This window comes from Dermacentor andersoni, chromosome 3, assembly GCF_023375885.2.
Source record: "Dermacentor andersoni chromosome 3, qqDerAnde1_hic_scaffold, whole genome shotgun sequence".
Lineage (NCBI taxonomy): Eukaryota > Metazoa > Arthropoda > Arachnida > Ixodida > Ixodidae > Dermacentor > Dermacentor andersoni.
The window spans coordinates 65561868-65577228 of NC_092816.1; the positions used below are offsets into that span (position 1 = coordinate 65561868).

General features: G+C 48.5%; 1 protein-coding gene across 1 annotated transcript in view; it reads left to right on the top strand.

Moving 5' to 3' along the window:
• Window positions 1-15361, top strand: part of Hk (potassium voltage-gated channel subfamily A regulatory beta subunit hyperkinetic) — a 104645-nt gene that overhangs the window by 23210 nt on the left and 66074 nt on the right. The window lies entirely within an intron of this gene.

The following is a 15361-nucleotide window of genomic DNA, read 5'->3' on the forward strand; positions in this document are numbered from 1 at the left end:
GGTGACATCTGGCTGCTACAGCCCTTTACCCCACATCGAGCTCTGAGTAAGGAAATGTGTTCCATTCAAGATTGAAATAGTTTATCGTTTCGTCGGAAGCGCTTTCGGTAGCTCCGACAATTCGAATTTGCGTGACAGTGCAACGAAAAATAAGTGAATGAAACAAATGGCGGCACGCTGCTTATGCACTCCCTCGGGACCCTTCTCATCGACCGAGTTTAGCTATCACGCAGTAACAACGTCGCAAGGCCAGCGGTATCCATTTGGCGTTAGCTTTCGGGCCAGAAAAAAAAAAGCGAGAGACGAGGTCAGCGAGAGAAGCCACACGCGCACAATCACACACGTACCTATGCCACGCACACCGCACCAGCACTACCTCTGATAAAACTCGGACAAAAAAACATGGCGCCCCACAGCGATCGCGCTCGCGGGGCGCCACGGTTTTTTACTCTTTGCGGCTCGGCGACCAACCGGAGCGAAGGCCGCCGCAACCTCCTCTCTCACTGATCTCTTTCTCTTTTCTCTCTCGCTTTCCTTTCGCCACGGGTCGCGAGACATCGCGAGAATCGTCGTCGGCCGGGCTGCTGGTACTCGGGAAAGGGGCGGGAAGCGACGTAGCACGCTCGCGCAACGGCGGGGTGAAGTAAGTACGTGCGCAGGACAGCGCGGAGTGAAAAACGAATAGAAAGTGTAGGGGTGGGTGGGGTGTGGGAACAAGAACGAGAGAGAGTACGGCGTTGAGCACAGCGGCGGCAGTTCGGAAAGAGAGAGCGTCTTCGGGCACCGGCGCGTCGTCTGCTCCGGACGCTGCGCTCGTCGTCGTCTGCTGCGCGGCGTGGGCCAGCCGAAGGGCCCGGGAGGCGCATGCTTTTGACTTTGGTGAGCGAGGCGCAAAGTGTTTTTTTGTCGCCGCAAGAGGCTCACGGTCACCGCCTGCACGCCGATCGGAGCGATGGTCGTGCCAATTTTGTGAATCGGGAAAGGGTTTTTTGAACAACATTTGCCAATTGCCCTCGGCATACTCTCTGAAGTGGTCACTCGGAATAGAGTGATAAACAAGGGTGTTACTCGTCGAAGCTTGGAGTGCCTGAGTTGCAAGGCTCACGGAAAGAAAGGAACTACAAGAAAGTTTGCGGAGTGGTACTTTAGCGCCATCGGTGGACCCAGTGAAAGTCCTGGGGAGAACTTTTCCTCGGATTCGTCACACGTAAGTGTAAAAGTTAGCACGTTCAGTTTACGCAGCTCCTCGTCATTTTAAAGCATGTTCGGCGCATGATACAGCCGGCATTATAGCTGTCGCGACGGTAGTCGAAACGACGTTCTATCGGAAGGACGATAAAGTTTACTGGTTGTTGTTTTTAGTTCTGACAAGAAAGAAACAGCAAGAAAAGGGGAAGCGCTTCTCGTTGTCTGTCAAAGTGGAAGTGATGCATTGTTGGCGTTTGTGTATTACACGTCATCAATTCATTCTATAAACGCTTCAGACTCAAATTGAATGTATTGTTTCATTACAGGTACATCTATATAAAAGATGTTATACAGAAAGAGGTCCCACAGTTATAAACACCAGTGGGACTTCTTGTTCTTAGTTGAATAATAATATATAACTAAAAAAGCGCCAATTGCGCTTATGAACAAAGAAGGAATTACACAATTTCTCCAGTGTTAAAGCACTAAAACTTATGGCAACACATCATAACATAAAAACGTACACATTAAGCAGCATAAAAACGTACATCGAAGAAGAGATGCAGTTTACAAGGTGGTAATGTAAGCTCTCAGTGAACGTTGGTACGATGATAATGTAGGTGAAGATTTCACGCAGGCCGGTAAATTATTCCACATTTTCACACTGGCAAAACCAACAGTTTGCCATAGTTTCTGCGTGATTTCGGAAGTAAAAGATTATTTTGTATAGATAACATAGTAGTGTTATCGTCAGTAAGACTATTTCTGCCAATGACATAATGTAATTGTGGGTTTTTAAGTAGGCAGTAAATAACGATGTTGTGGCTGTACCAGATTATTTTATGCATTGTGTTTAACTTAGTAAAAGGGGGGGGGGGGGGGGGGCTAACGTGAGCGCTATAAGAAGCCGATGCGATGATACGGACAGCGGTATGCATAACCCCAGGAACTGATACAATAATATAAATGGCTCTAAATAAAGTCATAATACAATGTCAGGAGTGTGTGCTTTCGAAAGTAGTGTCTGGCGTTCAAAAGCACTCCGGTACTATAAGTGGTTTTCTTTCTTACGAAGCTGACATGCAAATTAAATTTTAGAAAGGAGTCTAACTGAACACCTAAAAATGAGCACTCACTACATGTAATATTGGTTGGGACGCTATGTACACTGGTGGAAGCTTAGATAGAGGTTTAGTGCGTGAACTAAAGATCATAAACTTTGTTTTCTGAGTGTTAATGAGCAATTTATTTATTTTTTACGCCATCTACTGATATTATTTAGTTCCTTATTTAAACGCTCAGTCAGTGTACAGCTGTCGTTATGGGAAGCGTAAACAGTGTTGTCATCAGCGTACAGGAGACATTCTGTAGAAGTTAGGCAGTTTGGGAAATCAATAATGAATTCAAGAAATAAGAGGGGATCGAGTATGGACCCCTGTGGGACGCCAGTGTTAATTATTTTTGTGTCAGACAGTACTCCTGAAATGCAAACCTGCTGCTGCCTGTCATGTAAATAACTCTGCAGTAGCCCTGAAGATGGACCTGTTATGCCATATGCGCCGACTTTAGTAAAAAGAATGTTGTGATTAACGGAATCAAATGCTTTTGAGTTATCGATAAGGACAGATCCTACGAATCTGCCCCCGTCAATTTCCGCTTTGATTTTGTCGGTGAGCATGATTAAAGCTAGGTTAGTGGAATATCCAGGACGAAAAGCAAACTGTCTCGGTGTTAGTAGTTGGAACTTGTCCAAATAGTTAAAGAGACGCTGTTCTGAGTAAAATGGCCAAGGGCACATTGCACGACAGGCCGTTAAAGCGTCGATAGCTAGCGCCAGTTTGTGGTTGCACTGCTACGAAAATAAAAGTACGTACTGTAGAAATAGCTTCGAACACAAACGGGTGTATAGCACCACTCGCAAGATTAGTTGACTTCGCAATGTGGCGTCGATTGGTGAGGAGATTTTCTTAAATGGCGGATATAGTCATAATATTCGACACGAATTTTTTTTCAGCATATTGAATACACATTCAATTTCTAATGTGAAAATGCCAGGTCGTGCGCCTTCCGTTACTGCAGCCAGTTCGTACCTTTATTTACGAGAATAGTGCGGCTTTCAGGCCATGGTGGCAGACTTTGTTACGAGGACACCATTGCCCTTGAATGCCACAAAATATGGCTCGCCTGCTTGCTGACTGTACGAAAAAAAAACACTGAAAAGAAAGTAAACTGACGGCGTAAGCGTTCTGTGATGCCATATGTGGGGTAAGCATGACAGCACAGCGCTTCTACTGAAGTTATAAAAAATCTTTTGCTCGTCTTTGCTTACAATAAAAACTTTAAAAAGCGAGAACACTCCACGCGTTGCGTTCTACCCTGTGATTTACAGTGTCTTGCAGTCGCACTGATAGCATTGTCTCCTTCAAATGAAATCTGAACCCCAATGAGAAACGCCACAATTGCCATAACAAAGATTTGCACCACTACGTGTGTGGAGGAGGAGAATTAAGTAACTCTTGGTGTGTGCGGTGCTTATCATTTCGTTTGACTTCCATCGTGGTACATAAGGTGAAGTTTTGTTTTTCTTAGTTCTTCCTCTTTTCTTTCTTTTCTTAAGGCGATAGCAATTATATGGACAGTCAGGCGCATTTCTGCCATCACCGTCGCCGTCGCCGTGAGGTTCCGTATGTGTGAGGGTGTGAGGGTGAGCCTGCGAACGCGGTTAAATCTCGCGTGCGCGAGCGAGGAACGCCGCCCAGATGCGTGCCCTCTCCTATGGCGCGCGAGGCAGGGGGTCAGGCGAGGCAGGAGGGGCGTTCTTCTCCAGCGGCTGCTACGGTGCCTCGATGCCCTCCTCGCCCGCCGCTCCGTGCAGAGTGGAGACAACCGCGGCGTCTTCTACGGCGTTGGCCATGCGAATCGCGGACGGCGTAATAGACGCCTTTGGCGGACGCCTTAGGGACGCCTTGCCGGGGCTCGTGTGTCTCGAAGGCGGTCTGCGACGTGTGCAGAGTGCGCGTAGTGCCGGTAGCTTCGTATGCGCCGCGCTTTCGACGTTTCGTTCGCGTTGAAACGAGAGATTCGCGACGGTCAATTGGCTCGCAGCTTCTACCTCGATTCCTAACTCCAGCGTTTTCCCAGACAGTTTCCGCTGTCATTGTTAGCGAGACGTGTTCATGTTTACCTGTGCGAGACACCGTGTTGGTTAATTTAGTTGAAGCACGTTGACGGGCTAGTTGGTTTGAATACACGATAGAATGTGTAAGCGCGACTGAAAAAGGGCGGAGAAAGAAGCAAACACAAAAAGACAGCGCTGTCTCTGTGTGTCTGTTTCTTTCTACGTCCTCATTGAGTCACGCGCTTACATATTCTATCATTGTTAATTTAGTTAGTAAGCGAATGTTTACAAGTTTATACGGCCGATAAAACTACTATCCTTACTTCGTACAGCTATCTACTAATTTGCTATCGTATTCGGTGCTTTGCCTTTCAGGACAAACTGCGAATCTTTTTTTAGGCTTTACAAAGACGACTCTGTAACAAAGAAACGGCGAGGGTGATATAAAAAAATACAGATACTCTACCATTCCCATTAAATCGTAGCGCCATTATAACAATTCCATGTGAAGGCGACACGAAACCTATACTGGGGTAGGAACAAGTACAAATTCAAGTGCGAACAATTCCGAAACTACTTCAAAGCGTGATTCCGTTTCCAGGTTCTCCTGTATTTGTAACAGTGGCCTAATTGTAAGACTTCCAAACGTACACTGGGAACTACCTCATGCAGAGCAATTACCCGCTGCACTTTCGTGTAATTACGGGTAACAGGCGTTCTGGTCAATTGTTTGCTGTTCGGATTTCAGTGCATATGCTGAATAAATGCAATGGCAGCCTCTCGCAAAAAAAGAAGAAAGAAAACCTACGATAATGCGCAGAAACTAGGCTTATATCTGTTATCAGGAGAAGATTATCACCGAGTGCTGTTGAATCTTGCCTGTAGTCAAATTCCTAATTCGTCGAAGTCTTTATTTAAACAGGTCCCTCTGTTTATGCCCTAATTCTATTTTCGCTAGGGATCTTTTGTTCGGCCACGCCTTCCCATTATTTTGGTAACGCATGTATTTTAGCGCTTCCGTACTCGTTTATCGTCACATTACGCCACCCGATACGCGTGCGTCGGTGCGTCATACTACAGTCGAACGCCTTTATAACGAAGAGCTTGGGTGCTCCGAAATCATTCGTTATACGGGTAACTTGGTTGTAGAGTCAGGCGCAATCAGAACATCGGGCATATAAAGATATCTATCGGAAATATCAACGAATATTCTTCCTTGCTGTTGTGTACGACATTACGTTACCAACCTGCTCATCTTAATTTTATCTAAGAAGCTGAATACATTCGGCGAAACTATTGCAGAACACAGTAGCGCGATAAGATCTAGAACTGTTCGCCGCTTCATTCAAAACTCGCTAGCAATATTATCCAGAATGCGGAAGGTTTGCAGATTGGCTTTCTTTATGCAAACCTTTATGCAAATATCGTCTCTCCACCATTACTGCGTTTAGGACAAATGTTAACATTCAACACCATTGTCAATAATTTTACAGTGCACCTTCCCCTCTAAAACTGTTTGCAAAACGGCGCATAAGTTTATACTTATAACATTGTTACTGTTTCGTGCGATTGTTATTACGGCATGTATATAATGCTTCACTGCAGTTAATGGGTAATTCATTGTGTATTTTGACAAGGATCTAACCACGGGCATATACTTCCAGTGATTCCTAGCGGTATGGTTCAATTAGCCATGCATTAATTCATAAGAACTCATAAGATGATTACAGATTAAATGGGAATACAAATAGAAATAATGTCTGCGCATGTAGGAAAGCTGTCGATTTCTATCTCCTTTGTTGAGCCCCCCGCCCCCCTCCCCCAAAAGAAAAATTATATGTAAACACGGCTTGTTTCTCGCACGTTATCTAACAGTACAGAGGCTATTGTCGTGGCCCTGACAGAACTGATAGTATGAAGGGCCCAAACGCGTCACCGAATTTTCAATAAAATTGTATTCCTTTAGCTTGTCTTTTACGTGGCCAATTCTGCGTCATCAGTCTCCATGAGAAAGCAATCAGCCGCTTTCTGAAAAGTCGACGCACAGTAGCTGATCACTTTTAAGGACGTCGGTGACTGTACGAACAGCTTCCGTTCATTTCTCAGGCAATCACTTCCCGAAGTGAAATGATATGTCTGCGCAAGAAAGGTAACTCGAACTGTTTATCACCTCATGGGGAAATGCGAAGGACTCAAAGAGAGCCTGAGAAATGTGCCGGCCTAAGGGAGTGGCGTCATTTGAGCACTGGGTCCGGCCACCGGCTAACGTGAAGGATATGTTTAATATAGAACTTCGCGCGTAATGTTTTCATGGTGAACAGCGCGTTCATTTGGGCTGGTTGGTACAGTTTGTTCAACAGAAGATTTAAACTAAATGACACAGGACAAAAAAAAAAAGACAACAGACAGAGCGCTGACCACACGCTGTCTAACAACCAAATTGTTTCCAGGAGCGGTGCATAAATGCATACGGAAGAGTTGCAGATAAAAAGGAAAAGAAAGCTGAGAAAGAATAAACACAACAGGCTCTCTGCAAGCGCTGAGTTTAGGCCTTGCTGGTACGACATAATTTATAGTGTTAAGCGCCGAAGACCACCGCAGAACGCATGTTGTTCGCCTGAGTTTTATGAATGCTTTGTTTTGCGAAGTGCTTCTCTTGCGGAACACATCTCGCCCGTCTCTGTGTTTTTCTGGACTTCTTACTGCACCTGTGGGGTCTACCGCCCCCTCCATCGCGGTGATGGATGTACAACACCCCGAGGATCCTCCCGGTTCCCGTTCACCCGCGGACATCGGTTCGAGGAAGCGAGGAAATGCGTCGAGTGGTAGCGAGGACACAGAGCTGTACTGCGCATCAGGTGACGAGTCCTCGGAAGACGGCTTTCGACTTGTCCAGTACCGCAAGGCCAAACGAAGAATTATCAACTCATCTTCGGCGTCCAGCTCGAACACTGTGAAAACAGCTCCTCAGCGATGGCCTCACTCCATCCTGTTTGTGCCACAGAACGCTACCGACAACCTGCGCGTCCTCAACAGGCAAGCCCTCTCCGTGTATCTAGAAAACACCGTGCCAAATGAGATCAAGGATGTTAGGATAAATACTAGGCGAAACATCCTGGCAATCGATGTGATGAACCCGAGTGCACTGACCATACTACAACATGTAACGCAGCTGGGAAACATCAAGGTCCGATCCATCGTGCCAACGAATGGTGCCACAATAACAGGAGTCATCTATGACATTGACAATGAAATATCTAATGCAGACCTCCCAATTCTCATAAAACCGGCAAGCGAACACAACGTGATTGTGCATGTTGGTCGCCTCGGCAACACACGTTGTGTGAGGATAACCTTCAAAGGCGACTGCCTTCCACCCTACGTGAAGGTCGGCCACTTTCGCCACCAGGTTCGACCATTTATTCCAAGACCAATGCAATGCTTCAATTGTCAGAAGATTGGACATGTGAAGGGTGTTTGCCGAAATTCGGCCGTGTGCCCTCGATGTGCCGAACCCCACTCAGAAGACAACTGCAGCGCAACCACGTTGAAATGTCCTAACTGTCAAGGTGATCACTGCGCCTCTTCCAAAGACTGTCCCCAGATCAAGAAAGAGATCACCATTCTTAAACAAATGGTGAGAGACAACTCTACCCACAAAGAGGCTGCTGTGAAAGTACGGCGAAGACGACGTCACCGACGAAGGTCTTCCCGGCGGAAAACATCAAGCTTTCAGGAAAAGTCACCTCGTCAAGCATCATCATCAGCAGATGTTTCCAGCACTCCGAACACCGATGTTGGAAGGGAGAAAACTGCCAGATCTCTCTCCACAAAGGAATGGCCGCCACTTCCGCGTACACGACCGCCAGAAGAGGCGCAGAAGAATCCGCCCCCAGTACAGCAAGGTGCTGTATCCGAGGAGTCGCGGAAAACAGATGAGCAAGTGATAGCACTTATCAGGCCTTTAATGAATGCCATTCGCGTGCTGCTAAGCAACATGAACACACCGTCTGCCAGAAGTGCGCTTCAAGTACTGGACGCTCTGAGTCCGGTGCTTGCAACCCTTGAGTAGATCATGGCTCTACAGCCACGGTCTTTTAGGGAAGAGGTCCGACAAGCAGCTATTTTTCAGTGGAATGCCCGCGGACTGAGAGCGCGCCTTTCGGACTTTCGTCGCTTCGTGTACGCCAATATGTTTCCCATTATCGTCATTTGCGAGCCCAACTTATCGAACAAAATCAGGCTTTCTGGATATGAATCATTTATGTCGTCAGCTGTTTATGAAAACAGCAAGGTTTTGGTGTTTATTCGCCGTGACCTCACCTACACTCATCAGCCTGTACCACCTAATGACAGTAATCAATATATATGCCTAAACGTAAGGAAAAAGAATCTGGCCTTTACTTTTGTAGGCGCCTACCTATCTCCGTCAAGTCGATTTGATTACAAAAGACTACGAGACATCCTTTCCTCAACGTCCAATCCCTGGGTCATCATTGGCGATTTCAACACCCATCATACACTCTGGGGAAGTCCGATCATCAACGCAAGAGGCAGAGCACTGGTTTCTTTCGCCTCCAGTAATGAACTTTGGCTGCTGAATGATGGAAGTCCTACGTTCTTACGTGGCTCCACGTACAGCAGCTCTCTTGACTTGGCTTTCGTCTCACGAAGCCTAGTCAGACGTGCAGGGTGGTTTGCGGACATAGAGACGCACGGAAGCGACCATATCCCCACGTACATCAAGATCAGAGGATTGACCACTTCCAAAATACGGGATACGATCCAAAGAGTGGACTGGCCTAAATTTCAGTCTATTATGGAAGAACACTGCGACGCCAATCCATCTTTCGACTTGGAAGAGGCAATCAAGAGCGTGGTGCAAGACACTATGCGTACTCTAACATGCTCCTCGAAACTTAATGATTTCGATGTGGAACTAGAACGACTTCGAGCAATCCGACGACGTGCTGAACGAAGATACCGACGTACGAAAACAATGGACGATCTACGGACCGCCAGGCGCACGCAAAAGAAGATACAGCGCCGGTTAGACAAGCTCGAATCGCAACGTTGGGCTGCCTTCTGTGAGTCGCTAGATCCACGTAAGCCTTTATCTCAACTATGGAGAACGGTGCGCGGACTGCGGACACTTCCCGTACAGCGATTCCCATTCAAGGCGCTTGCCCTCTCTCAAAAGAGATCGGAGATTGACGTGGCAGAGGATTTCTGCGCCAGATTATCTGGCCAACTCACAGCTACCAACATTCCATCGCCTTCGAGCAGCTGTCCGCCACCACGTGATCACCGGTTGGATCTACCATTCTCGATCCACGAACTTAAGGCAGCATTAGCTTTGTGTAGCCGCACATCAGCGCCAGGACCTGACGGAATTTCCTACCGAGCTCTGTGTCACCTGGGGGAGCGAGCGAGAGGAGTTCTTCTTGAGGTGTATAATGCATCTTGGAGAAATGGCACGCTACCAACAACCTGGAAGACAAGTCGCCTTGTTCCACTGCTGAAGCCTGGCAAGTCGCCGTTGGAGCTCTCATCATATCGCCCGATCGCTTTGGCGAGCTGTGTGGGCAAAGTGATGGAGAGGATGGTCCTAGGACGCCTGGAGTGGTACTTGGAGTACCACAACACCTACCCAGATGCCATGGCGGGCTTCCGACGCGGTCGATCATCGATCGATAACGTCGTCGACCTGGTGACATACATTCAACATGAGAAATGCCGTAAGCGTCTCTGCGCATCCTTATTCCTCGACGTTAAAGGGGCGTATGACAACGTTACGCATGAAGCCATCCTCTCTGCTCTCGCAGAGGTAGGAGTGGGTGGTCGGATGTTTCAATGGATACGGAGCTATCTATCCATGCGATCCTTCTTTGTAAGCACCGAGGAAGGCCATACTTCTCTACATTATAGCTACCGCGGCGTCCCCCAGGGCGGTGTACTTAGCCCCGTGTTATTTAATCTAACACTAATTGCTCTCCTTGAGCACGTGCCAACCACAGTCAGGCTATCAATGTACGCGGATGACATCTGCATATGGACATCTGCAGTAACACGCCTACAGTTGCGAGCGAGAATCCAGAGAGCCGCCACACAAACTGCTATCTACCTCCGTAATCGAGGCCTGGAAGTTTCCTCCGAGAAATGCGCACTAGTGCCATTTACGCGCAAACCCATGGCAAACTACAGTGTAACGATAAATGGCCAAATAATACGACGGGTCCGATCGTACAAGTTTCTAGGTGTCATAATCGACAGGGACTTGTCATGGAGCCCACACATATCATACGTGAAAAAACGGTTGACAGGCATCTGCCACCTGTTCAAGTTTTTCGCTGGCAAGACCTGGGGAATGTCGCCTAGTGCCATGTTACAACTGTACAGGGTGCTTTTTCTAGGATTTCTACGATACAGCTTGCCAGCAATAAACAACACAGGCAAAACGAATCTACGCACAATACAAAGTCTTCAGGGTCAAGTGCTCCGGATCTGTCTAGGCCTGCCTCAGAGTGCTTCAACAGTGGCTACGATAGCAATCGCTAGAGACCACCTTGTCAAGACCCACATTGAAATTGAAGTACTCAGGACCCATATAAGGCATCTAGCCAGGACTCCTCGTCACCATTTAGCCTCTCTACCAGCGGACAGGCCACAGACATCTTTCAGCCAAACGATAACTGCATATGATGAATCATTGCCAGCTTGTTTCACTCCGGCTGCGAGACCTTCCATCCCTCCATGGTGCCTCGCTCAGCCAAAAATCAACCTCGCAATACCTGGTATCTCGAAAAAAGCTGATCTGTCATCACCAGCCCTTAGACAGCTCACGCTACTATATTTGTACGAGAACTACCGTGACTCTACGCATATTTACACTGATGGATCAGTCCTTCCAAGCAGCTCCGCGGCGGCAGTCGTCATACCAGCGAAAGCTACAACAATTAAGTTTAAGACGACCCACGCGACAACATCGACGGCAGCAGAGCTCGCAGCGCTCTTTACTGCCCTTCTTCACATTGGTGATGAACCGCCACACAAATGGACAATATTCTGCGATTCGAAGGCGGCACTGCAGTCTCTACTGTCACCTTTACGACGCGGACCGCACGAACAGCTAATATTCCATATTACCGAGACGTTACACCATATAAGTGTTGCAGGCCATGAAATAACCTTCCAGTGGCTTCCAAGTCACTGCGGGATTATCGGCAATGAACGGGCGGATCACGCTGCCCGCTCAGCCCATACTGAGGAGCGCCACGTCCCAATTCCTGTTTCTAGAACTGACGCGGCACGGAAGCTCCGCCTACTTGCTCGGCAGTGCACCGCGTCGCAATGGAATGAGCCACATTTAAGAAATACGCGACTGTACTCACTTGATCCAACATTAAGTCTTCGAGCGCCATCACAGCTTCGCCGTAGAGACGCCACGCTGTTATATCGACTTTGGTTGGGCGTTGCCTTTACTAAAGCCTATGCCTTCCGCATAGGGATGACCGACACACCAACCTGTGACCACTGCGGCTATGAAGAATCAATTGGCCATATTTTGTGCGCCTGCCCGCAGTACAGTCCACAGAGGGCATGCCTTAGCCACGAACTTGACCGACTGGACGACCAACCGCTATCCGAAAAAAGAATTCTACAACATCGAAAGGACCTACCTGCACAGAAGAAGGCCGTGCAAGCGCTTTTGCGCTTCTTGCGATCTACCGGCCTGTGTGAACGACTTTAACTGGAACGCCTTTTGTGTGTGTGTCTCCATGTGTGCGCGTTCCCCCCTTTTTTTTTTTTTATTATTATTTTTTTTTATGTTTTTTTTTTCGCTTTCCTCTCTATCAGCTTTCCAACCCCTATCCCCCATCCCCAGTGTAGGGTAGCAAACCGGAGACTCATATCTGGTTAACCTCCCGCCTTTCCTCTTCATTCTCTCTCTTGTTTTGCGCAGGCGTAAAGGTTAAATGGCGAGTTTGATAATTGAATCCGCAACAATAAAGAGAGAGAGAGAGAGAGAGAGAATACAGAGGAAGACAGGGAGGTTAACCAGAGGTAGTTCCGGTTGGCTACCCTGCATGGGGGGAAGGGCTAAGGGGGATAAAAAGAGAAAAAGAGTGGAAGGGGGAGGTAGAGAGAAAGAGAGACGAGCATGAACAAAGCGCGTACACTGTAGAGCGGTAGTGGGCGGCGTTCCTAAAGTCTGTCGTTAAGCCCCGTAGACCGCAGGAACCTTATTAACGCGACTAAGGCCTTCAACGCGGATGTTCTTACAGAGCACTGACCTAAAGCTTTCAGTTCTGATAGTGGACGATTGTCCAACTGGTCCAGTACTCTGCAGATCACTTGTCTCTGCTATATCGCGGGCAGACACAGATAATGTGTGTGAACGTCTCTTCGCTGTTGCATGTGTCGCACGTGGGGCTGTTGGCCATTCCAATAAGGAACGCATATGAGTTCGTAAAGTCAACGCCAAGACACAGACGGTACAGCATGATCTGTTCACGTTGTGGTAACCCAGGCAGGAGGTACATCCGTATGTCCGGAGACAACGAACGCAAACGACTCATGGTGAAAACGTTCGAATCCCACAAGGGCAAAGTACAATCACGGGACATCAATCGCAGCCCAGCCGCAGCGTCTGTTCGCGAAAGCGGAATGAAGACTCGTTGACCACTTTCATGCGCAGATCGGGCGGCTTCGTCGTGGCCAAGAGTGAGTTAGTACTCCTTCGATGCCCTCACCGAGCAAAAACTGTCATTTCTGACTGGCTCAAAGTTGGCACATGCTTGATTTGTTCTTAAGTAAATAAACAACGGCTTCTAATAAATCACTGTTGAAAGTCAGCGCTCGTGTATGTATCCATTGCTGTCCGTTGTTTTTATGAAGTTTCTGTGCCAAACACCCAGAATAGGACGGGTACTCTATTTCTCGTGCCGATAGAGAGAGGGACGGAGAGCTGAAGCGTGCGTCGTCGCTCGTAAAAAATGTTGAATGCCTCAAAAATCTCGCACGCGAGCGCTGTTTGTGGTACTATTTTCTTTTACTGCATAGCTTTTTTTTTTACGACCACAGTGGTGCACCCGCACCTCTGACAACGGGCAGCGAGATGTCTGCGGCGTGGGGAGTCGTTAAGTCATGCCACTTCCCGCCTGACCGATGCGACAGTGACTGCACGAGAGCGGAACCTCGGTGACAAGTTGCGTGCGACAGTCGACAACGCGACGAGCGCGTTTCTTCGGAGGGGGCTATTTTTGCGTTTTGTTCTTGGTTCACTCTTCTATATATGCGCAATCCGCCAGGTTATAGTTACGGGGCGCTAAATTTACCTTTGCTCCAGCATTCGCCGCGACTTTCACTATGCTGTTTCACTACACTCCCACAGTGCGCCTTCAGAGACTTTCTTTCTCTCTCTGACGCGTAGAGATACCGGTCGTACAGAACATGTTGCAGGTCCTCAGGGACGTTACATTCAGAACACATTGGCGAGTCCGTGAGTTGAATCTTACACCTGAAGTAATTTACGTGTGCCACGTTGAGTCTTATGTGGTGAAGGCATGCTTAGTCTGTTGAGGCCTCGCGGCATGCAAAAGTCGCACGATGGAAGTATTTTGTATAGGGGTCAGCACTGGTATCTGGCATCCGTCCAGAGGGATCGATGGAGACGCCAAGCGTGTGCAGATACCAGTGTCGCCGCGTATTTTCTCGAAAAAGGTATCTGGACCACTTCTCTCGAAGTGGCGTGTCCAGCTTGGGCAGCACGGTCAGCCTGTACGTTGTCTTGTATTCCGCAGTGGACTGGTAACCACGGCAGTACAACGCTGTGATGCAGTTCGCAGGTTTTATTGCATAGGCGTCTGATGTCCATCACGAGTTGGTCCTGCATACGTGGCGACTTCAGGGTCTGCAGGGCCGCTCTTGAGTCGGTGAATAAAATGACCCAAGACTCAGCTTACTGGTCGATGACGTAAATCAAAGCGGCCCGCAGTGCAGCTAGTTCAGTGACTGTAGTTCAAGCGCGGTGACTTACAGTCACTGCAGCTTCAACGGGACTCGAGTTTGGCACTACAGCGCATTCTCGGCCCATGGTAACGCAGCTCCTATGCATTGGTGGTGGTGGTGGTTACGCGCCGTGAAAGCGCTGCTGACGTTCTTGCAGGCCACGAGCCTTAACGAAACTGTGTAAATATATCTGTAGTGTATCTGTGCGTGTGTGCGTGTGCGTGTATCTGTGCGTGTGTGCGTGTGCGTGTGCGTGTGCGTGTGTGTGTGCGTGGGCGTGGGCGTGCGTGAGTGATTGAGTGAGTGAGTGAGTGAGTGAGTGAGTGAGTGAGTGAGTGAGTGAGTGAGTGAGTGAGTGAGTGAGTGAGTGAGTGAGTGAGTGAGTGAGTGAGTGAGTGAGTGAGTGAGTGAGTGAGTGAGTGGGTGAGTGAGTGAGTGAGTGAGTGTGTGTGTGTGTGTGTGTGTGTTTTGTTAAGCGTTTATCACTGTACATATATAATCATCACCCAGCACCGGAAGTAGCATGTCAGGCGAACAGCCAGGCTAACATCTCCACCACATCATTAAAGCATATTTGTCTCTCTCTCTCTCTCTCCGCCCCATAGTGCGCCGCACTTACCTTCCTTCCCCTTAGCCTCCTCCCTTAATTAGGCATCGCGCCATCATTTAAACACGTCATTCTCTCTTTCCCTGTGCCTGCGTGCGTGCGACATTCTCTCGAACGAAGCGGCCAAAGCCGCGGTCAACGCCGCGCCGCGTAGGATTTACGCTCGGCGCACCGCGTCGTCGCCCGTTCAAACGGGATGTCCGACACGTGATTCCAGCTCACTTCGCGCATCGTGCATCCTCGTCATCGCGGGCACCCCCCGCTGGAGTGGGCTTGTTTGGCTTGGCCCAGTGCCCGAGCCCTCTTCCCCCCCCCCCCCCCCCCTTCACTATCATCGCCTCTCATTTTCACACTTGCTATTTCTCGCGAAAGTTCCTTGGCGGTGTTGTGTGTACCGCTTGTATATTACTTGCCGCTGGTAAACACCGAGCGAAACG